This window comes from Aedes aegypti, unplaced genomic scaffold, assembly GCF_002204515.2.
Source record: "Aedes aegypti strain LVP_AGWG unplaced genomic scaffold, AaegL5.0 Primary Assembly AGWG_AaegL5_hic_scaff_1711_PBJ_arrow, whole genome shotgun sequence".
NCBI classification, from domain to species: domain Eukaryota; kingdom Metazoa; phylum Arthropoda; class Insecta; order Diptera; family Culicidae; genus Aedes; species Aedes aegypti.
This window is the reverse complement of record NW_018735170.1, coordinates 64,608-71,113: the sequence shown is the minus strand read 5'-3', so window position 1 is coordinate 71,113 and position 6,506 is coordinate 64,608.

The window sequence follows — 6,506 nt, the reverse complement described above, 5'->3', positions numbered from 1 at the left end:
TGCCTTCTCATTACCTCAGTATAGCCATAAGAATGTCACCTTACCTCCTTGAACATATCTTCATTATTGAACATCATCTAAGGCCTCCATTTCAGTTTCCTTCTCAAAGTGCTTCACTGCTTCTTTTCTCGCCAGAAATGACATTTTTCTGAAAAATTTGTCCCACGATTACTTTGATGAGAATTGTAAAGTTTTGCTTTCTCAGGCCGCGCCGATCGCATCGCAACCATTTTTTCCTTAGAAACGCTTGCCAATAACAATCGCTAGAAAAATGACTGCTTTCGACGTTTTGTCCCTTCGACGTTTTGTCCCTTTCGACGTTTTGGGATTCGACGTTTTGGCATTCGACGTTTTGGGTTTCGACTTTTTGTCTTTCGACATTTTGTCCCTAAACCCTCGAATTCCTTGTAGGTTCGGACACTGTCAGCGATGGTAGGGACGGACTTCTTACTGCTTTCATCGTCAGCACTTTCGTAGTCGCCCGTTTCATCTAACAGCACATCGATTTCCACTCGAACTGCACAAAACCGATCGAATATACTGTCAAGTTTCACTAGCCTCAATTCAACCACTGACTGATCACGATCTTCATCATAACCATCCACAAAATCTTGAACGTTGTCCAAAGCAGCCTTCAACTGGTGTTCTTCCTTCACTAACTGCCTTAAACTTGCCTTCGTCATCGTTGATCACCACCCACTATTGCACTGCACTACGCGACAGAACCGAAACCGAGACCTCAAGCGGAACGAATGACAGAATTGACAGCTCAATTATCAACCACTAATTGTGGGAAATTATCAAACGGCAGATCGCAAGTTTGCCGAAATCAAATAATCAACCGGAGAACTCAAAATATTTCTCCACAATTAAAATCAAATTTGTCCAAACTCGCACCACAGTACGGTAACAGAACGCAAGCTAAGTGTAGCATTCGAATGCGCTATCTATTTATGCCTTTTACATGCAGGCTTCTCTATTCTCAGCCACCTCAACCACACATTCACACACACTGGCTACTTATCTGACTCCTATGGGCGCTGAATGATGCTCCTGGGGGGGACGAAATGGCGAAAAAACAGCTTCGATCAATCTGACGAGCAGCCGACGTGTCGATGGAAGGCGAACGGCCGAGGAATGATGAATCCCTAACTGCATACAGGGCAGCGCAGCAGCTGTTTCACTATTTCGTGATCGAATATCAATCACCACTTCACACGGGCAATCAAAACGGCCCTCTTTGTAATAGCCACACTGGGCAGTCACACTTTTCACGCGCGGGCAATGGCTTCGATCTAAAGTTCACTGATCGAGCACAACGAAACTGACGGACAATGGGTCACCGCACAATGTACCCTAGCCACTTCGCACTAATCACAAAGTACGTGATCCCGCGGATTGGCCTAATCCGGCTCGAAGGACCAGAAAATGTTACGTATTTTAACTTAACTGGCCGGACTAGTACACCCACGGATCACTAGCGGAATAGCGCGTTTTCGGAGGTTGATTTAAACAATCGATTTAACGGTTAAAGGGCACTTTAATCACGCGAATAAACAACACACGGGGGAAATTTTACTTTAGCGGACTGTATTAAAAATGTTACCGACACGGCCGACGCACGGGAGAGAACTAACTCTATCGATCTCGATCTACTGATCGTTGCCTATCCCGACGGTACTCAACTACCGAAGATTGGTTGCCCTACACTGCTATCAGTGGTGATGGTGATAAAGAGATAGATATAACTGCCCCGGTGGGACTCACTCTCAGCTCAGTCGGCTATCAATTCGTTCTGTAAGTCGTATACAGGTCTATTCTATACTACGTAACAATACTGTTACTATAGTAATTTGAAATATTTCTTTACAATTATTCGACTGGAATAAGAATTGAGAGTCAAAAATTGTTTCTAATCAGAAATCAGATCACCTGTTTTGGCGAATTTCTTGTTTCTGACAAATTTTCCGGCAAAAGTTTATTTATGATTTTATTTAAATAATGTAGAGTTGCAAAACTAATTACTTAGGGCATTTCTGAATATATTCATGGAAGTGTTGGAGGGTTCTTTTTAAATAGTGATTGTAGACAGATTTCTTTTAATGTTCGTGGATAAATATTAGAACATTATGGCGAAGTTCCTTGCAACATTAAAAAAGGAATCTATTGTAAAATTAGTAGCAGAATTCATGTAATACATATAACATCAATCAAAAGTTCGTCCCGGATCTCGTTAAAAAAATCTCGAACAGAAAGTTCAGCCAAGAATGGTTTCCCAAATTTGTCCGGATCACCTCCAAAAATTCTTCAAAAAGCCTGACAATACATTTACTTTTAGACAGAAATCTCAGAGGAATACTTACCTGATTTTTTTTCCAGGAAGAGCCAAAGATTCCTACCTTTTAATTTCCAATTTAACAAAGTTGATATCTTTAAAAATCTGTGAAACATTATTGGTTTGCTGTTTGAGTTTGAGGTGCTAGACCAGTTTATACTTTCTTTATCATTAATTCACGAAAGTAGAGATTTGAGTGACTATTTTTCTGGAAAAGTGGCTTTAGTGACTTTTAGTTGCGAATAGTGACTTTTTAGTTAACAGGTTTAAAATAGTGACCAAGCCACTAAAAATTGACTCGCTACCAGCCCTGCAACTGTTCCTTTTGGATGTGATCATACGGATTGAACGAACGGAACGAACCTACCACACCATGCACGGAAGCATTGAAGTTCCTTGGTACTGATCTGTGGTATACGAAGAGGAGCCTTTTGTTACTGTAGTACACTGTGGCAGGAATCGGTAGTCCTCTGGATACCAGAGCATTCTGTTGGCATACATGCACTGTTTAGCCACCGGGAGAAAAACTGAGCAGCAATATATTATCCCACTTGATGTGCCATCCGAAAGCCAGCTGGAAGGACATACCGATGTCCATATCGGTAATCACCGAAGCGGGACCAAAAATTAAAACGATATCCATAACAGCAAACACGAACTAACGAAATAATTCTCGATCTGTCAAAAATAAGTCTACTCAGGAGCAGACTTATTTTTGACAGATCGAAATCAGAGGAGGAATAATTTCCAAACTGTCAAATTTAAGTTCGGACTCATTTTAACAACGCAATTGGGACAGACCCTGAATAGTTGACGCAGAAAGATATACAATATACACACTAATGCCACAGAAAAAAAGAAAACACACTCTCAATCGTACTAATCGCACGCCTCAATGATATTATTAAGAATAAGAAGGACTTTGTTCGCATTTGTCATGGTGTCGCTATTAAACGGTACATTGGTATTCTTGAAGAAATATATATTTTAGTAAAATTACACTCCTTTTATGAATTGGACTTGTGCAAATCACTAGAACAACGCAATTTATTTGATAAAAATCCTTAATAGTTATTACAGACGAAATTGTGCTGTATTTGTGTCTATTACTACGGTTTTTTTTTCCTTAAAATGATAAGAATAGTGAGCTAAAAAAGTGAGACGAGATTTATGATTGTAATCACGCATCTTTTTACTCTTTTCCAATCAAAATCAAAATTAAGTTAAGTAGCCCGTCATTCGTTTTTGCAACAATGATGACTTTTCAGCTTGCATTTCTAAGTGATAAAACTCAGTCATGATAGTTCATATTAACTTGAAAATGTACCACTGTACGCGCTAACAAGCATAAAGTATGCTGATACTTTTTCAGCTGTGTCAGTGCAAAACCAACTGGTTTTCTTGGATTCGAAATCGTGAGATGAATTAGCAACGACGCGTACAAATTTCAATGATGGCCTACTTCGCCTTAAATGCACATAAAACTACCCAAGTAACCACAAGCATTATTATAATACCATTGCATTAATTTGGTCAAATGTCAACATTTTTTGCATTAATAATGTTATCATGCATTTATTCAATAACTGTCAAGCAATGATGCATTTAATAACCATTGTAAATGCTTTGTAGCATTATTTTAAGGTGATTATAGAACGAAGCCACACCTCAAATTTTCAAGAGCATAAGTCTTGTGAACCAAACAGCGTTCCGCGTTGGAAATTTATCCCATTGATCATCACCAGCAAGCAAGCAATTTGATTGATTTTCAACGCGAACTGTTGTCAGATGCTCCAGTCTTGTGCACTTGAAAATTCAAAGTTTGGCTTCGTTTTATAATCACCTTAATATAGCATTATGCTAAGCGTTTAGAGTGAATATACAGTTATGCTGTCATACAAGATTACATAACCTTATTAAACGCACTCGAATCTGTAATAGGGGTAGTCGGGGCGGTTTGGCCAATGGGGTGGAATGAGCACCCCTTGAAAACAGCATAAATTCTTGAAATTTCATCTGAAATAACATGCAACCCCAAAGCTGATGAGGAAATGAAGCAATGGGCATGTTATAAGTCAGTGTTCAAAACTCAAAGAAAAAGAAAAAAATGATGTTCGAAAAAACTGCCCATATTGCCCCGAATGGCTCTTTTAAATTTCATCATTTCAGAAAGATGACGTTTGACTGTTAGAATGTTCTTAAAAAATTATATCTTCCTGCACGGAGTGTTTATAAATACTAATAACTTTCAAGTGTAGTAACAACATAATTGAATTTTTAGATTATATGAGATTATTTTGAAATCAAAAATGGGGTGCTCATATCACCCCATCAGTAAAAAGTCGACTCGAAAAATGACAAATTTTGAAAAATCAATCATTCATCTGTGAACTTTATAAGACAAAAGAAACCATTCGGATCTAGTGTATTCATCTTAAAATTGTTGGAAATCATGCAAACATTCGAAAAATTCATAATATTTTCAGCACTTTTATCGACTTTTCCTTAAGTGGCCAAACTGCCCCACTTTCCCCTAAATAAGTAAGACGATCGAGCACGTTCGCACTCGCTCATTACGTTTTGTGGGATATGGAAGAATAATGAAATGACTTTCTCTCATCTCGAACCCCCATTCCATGATCCAAGGATATATGTATTCATTCAGAATTGTTGTATTTTATCTATGAGACTCTTTTATTCAAAAAGGAGCAAGAGGAAATGTCGATCAATTTCTCTCCCCTGAAATCTGTTTAATGCGCTAGGGCTTTGTTTTGTGGGTTAAGTTCTGTTATTTCCTCTACGAGAAAGAATGGTGATCAAATTCTTTATATTGATGTTTCATTTGATGAGGAAATGAAATCACTGTTGTTCAATCGCCAAAGGGAATTCTTTCTATTCGTTAATAACTGAGCGAATAGTAATGGTTAACACACACACAGTGGCTTCGTTTATAAGGAACTTTTATCCTACCTTATCACATCAGCAGCTTTAGTATAGGACACCAACGCGCCAGGCATCCAGCACACCATCATCCTAGTTGTGGGTTCGAATCCTGATTCCAACAAAAAAAAATCATTAAGCTGGTAAAGAAAACCATTGAAAGGTAGTCAATGGATTCATTGTTTTGTTCATTTTTATCGCAAGCCCTAAACATACATTATTTTAAGCTAATATACATCATGAACCCTAAATATACAAACATAAATGCTTTAGTAGGACTTGTGCATTGAAACTGCCTTACCAAGTATTGAATTAATTTGGTTGTTGTGGGGCCCTTTCCCACTTTAATTATGCTTTATAAAGCTCTTAAAGGTTATGTCACTTTAAAACAAAATCTGATAGCACACTATAGAGCAAACATAAAGTATTCATATATAGCTTCGTGGTTACTTGGGTACGGTCCTTTGTCCATGTTTGTCCAGAAAGATCGACACAACAAAAGAAAACTAGCGATTTTTCCTAAGCCTGCCTTGATTGTCTTGCAGTTTGGAAAAGTGTTGTTTCATGTTTCGTGTGTAGTATCTGTGCCTCCCTTCCAGGTACTTCCTATGTATTATAAGACTAATACCTACATCTTCTTCTTTCTGGCGTTACGTCCCAACTGGGACAAAGCCTGCTTCTCAGATTAGTGTTCTTATGAGCACTTCCACAGTTATTAACTGAGAGCTTTCTTTGCCATTTGACCATTTTTGCATGTGTATATCGTGTGGCAAGTACGAAGATACTCTATGCCCTGGGAATCGAGAAAATTTCCTTTACGAAAAGATCGTCGACCAGCGGGATTCGAACCCACGACCCTCAGCATGGTCATGCTGAATAGCTGCGCGTTTACCGCTACGGCTATCTGGGCCCCGACCCCAATGATACCTACATATAAATTGAAAAAAAATATCATGATACTGTATGCAGGATTCTATGCTTTTCAAAAGGGAGTCTAAGTCCGCTAGGAGATTTTGAAAATGCTGACATGAATAGCAAACGCTAACAGTTCAGTCTAATTATTGTTTGGATGCTTAAGTAAATAATTTCAATATGTTTTTGACTAATTCCGCCTTTTTAGAGTATGCCTTATGTTATTTTCCGCCTTTTGTTACACGTCTAAGGCAGTCTGCTTTTTGAGTTTCTGCCTTTTGCGATTCCGCCTTTCGTGTTTTCGCCTTTTGTTGGAGTC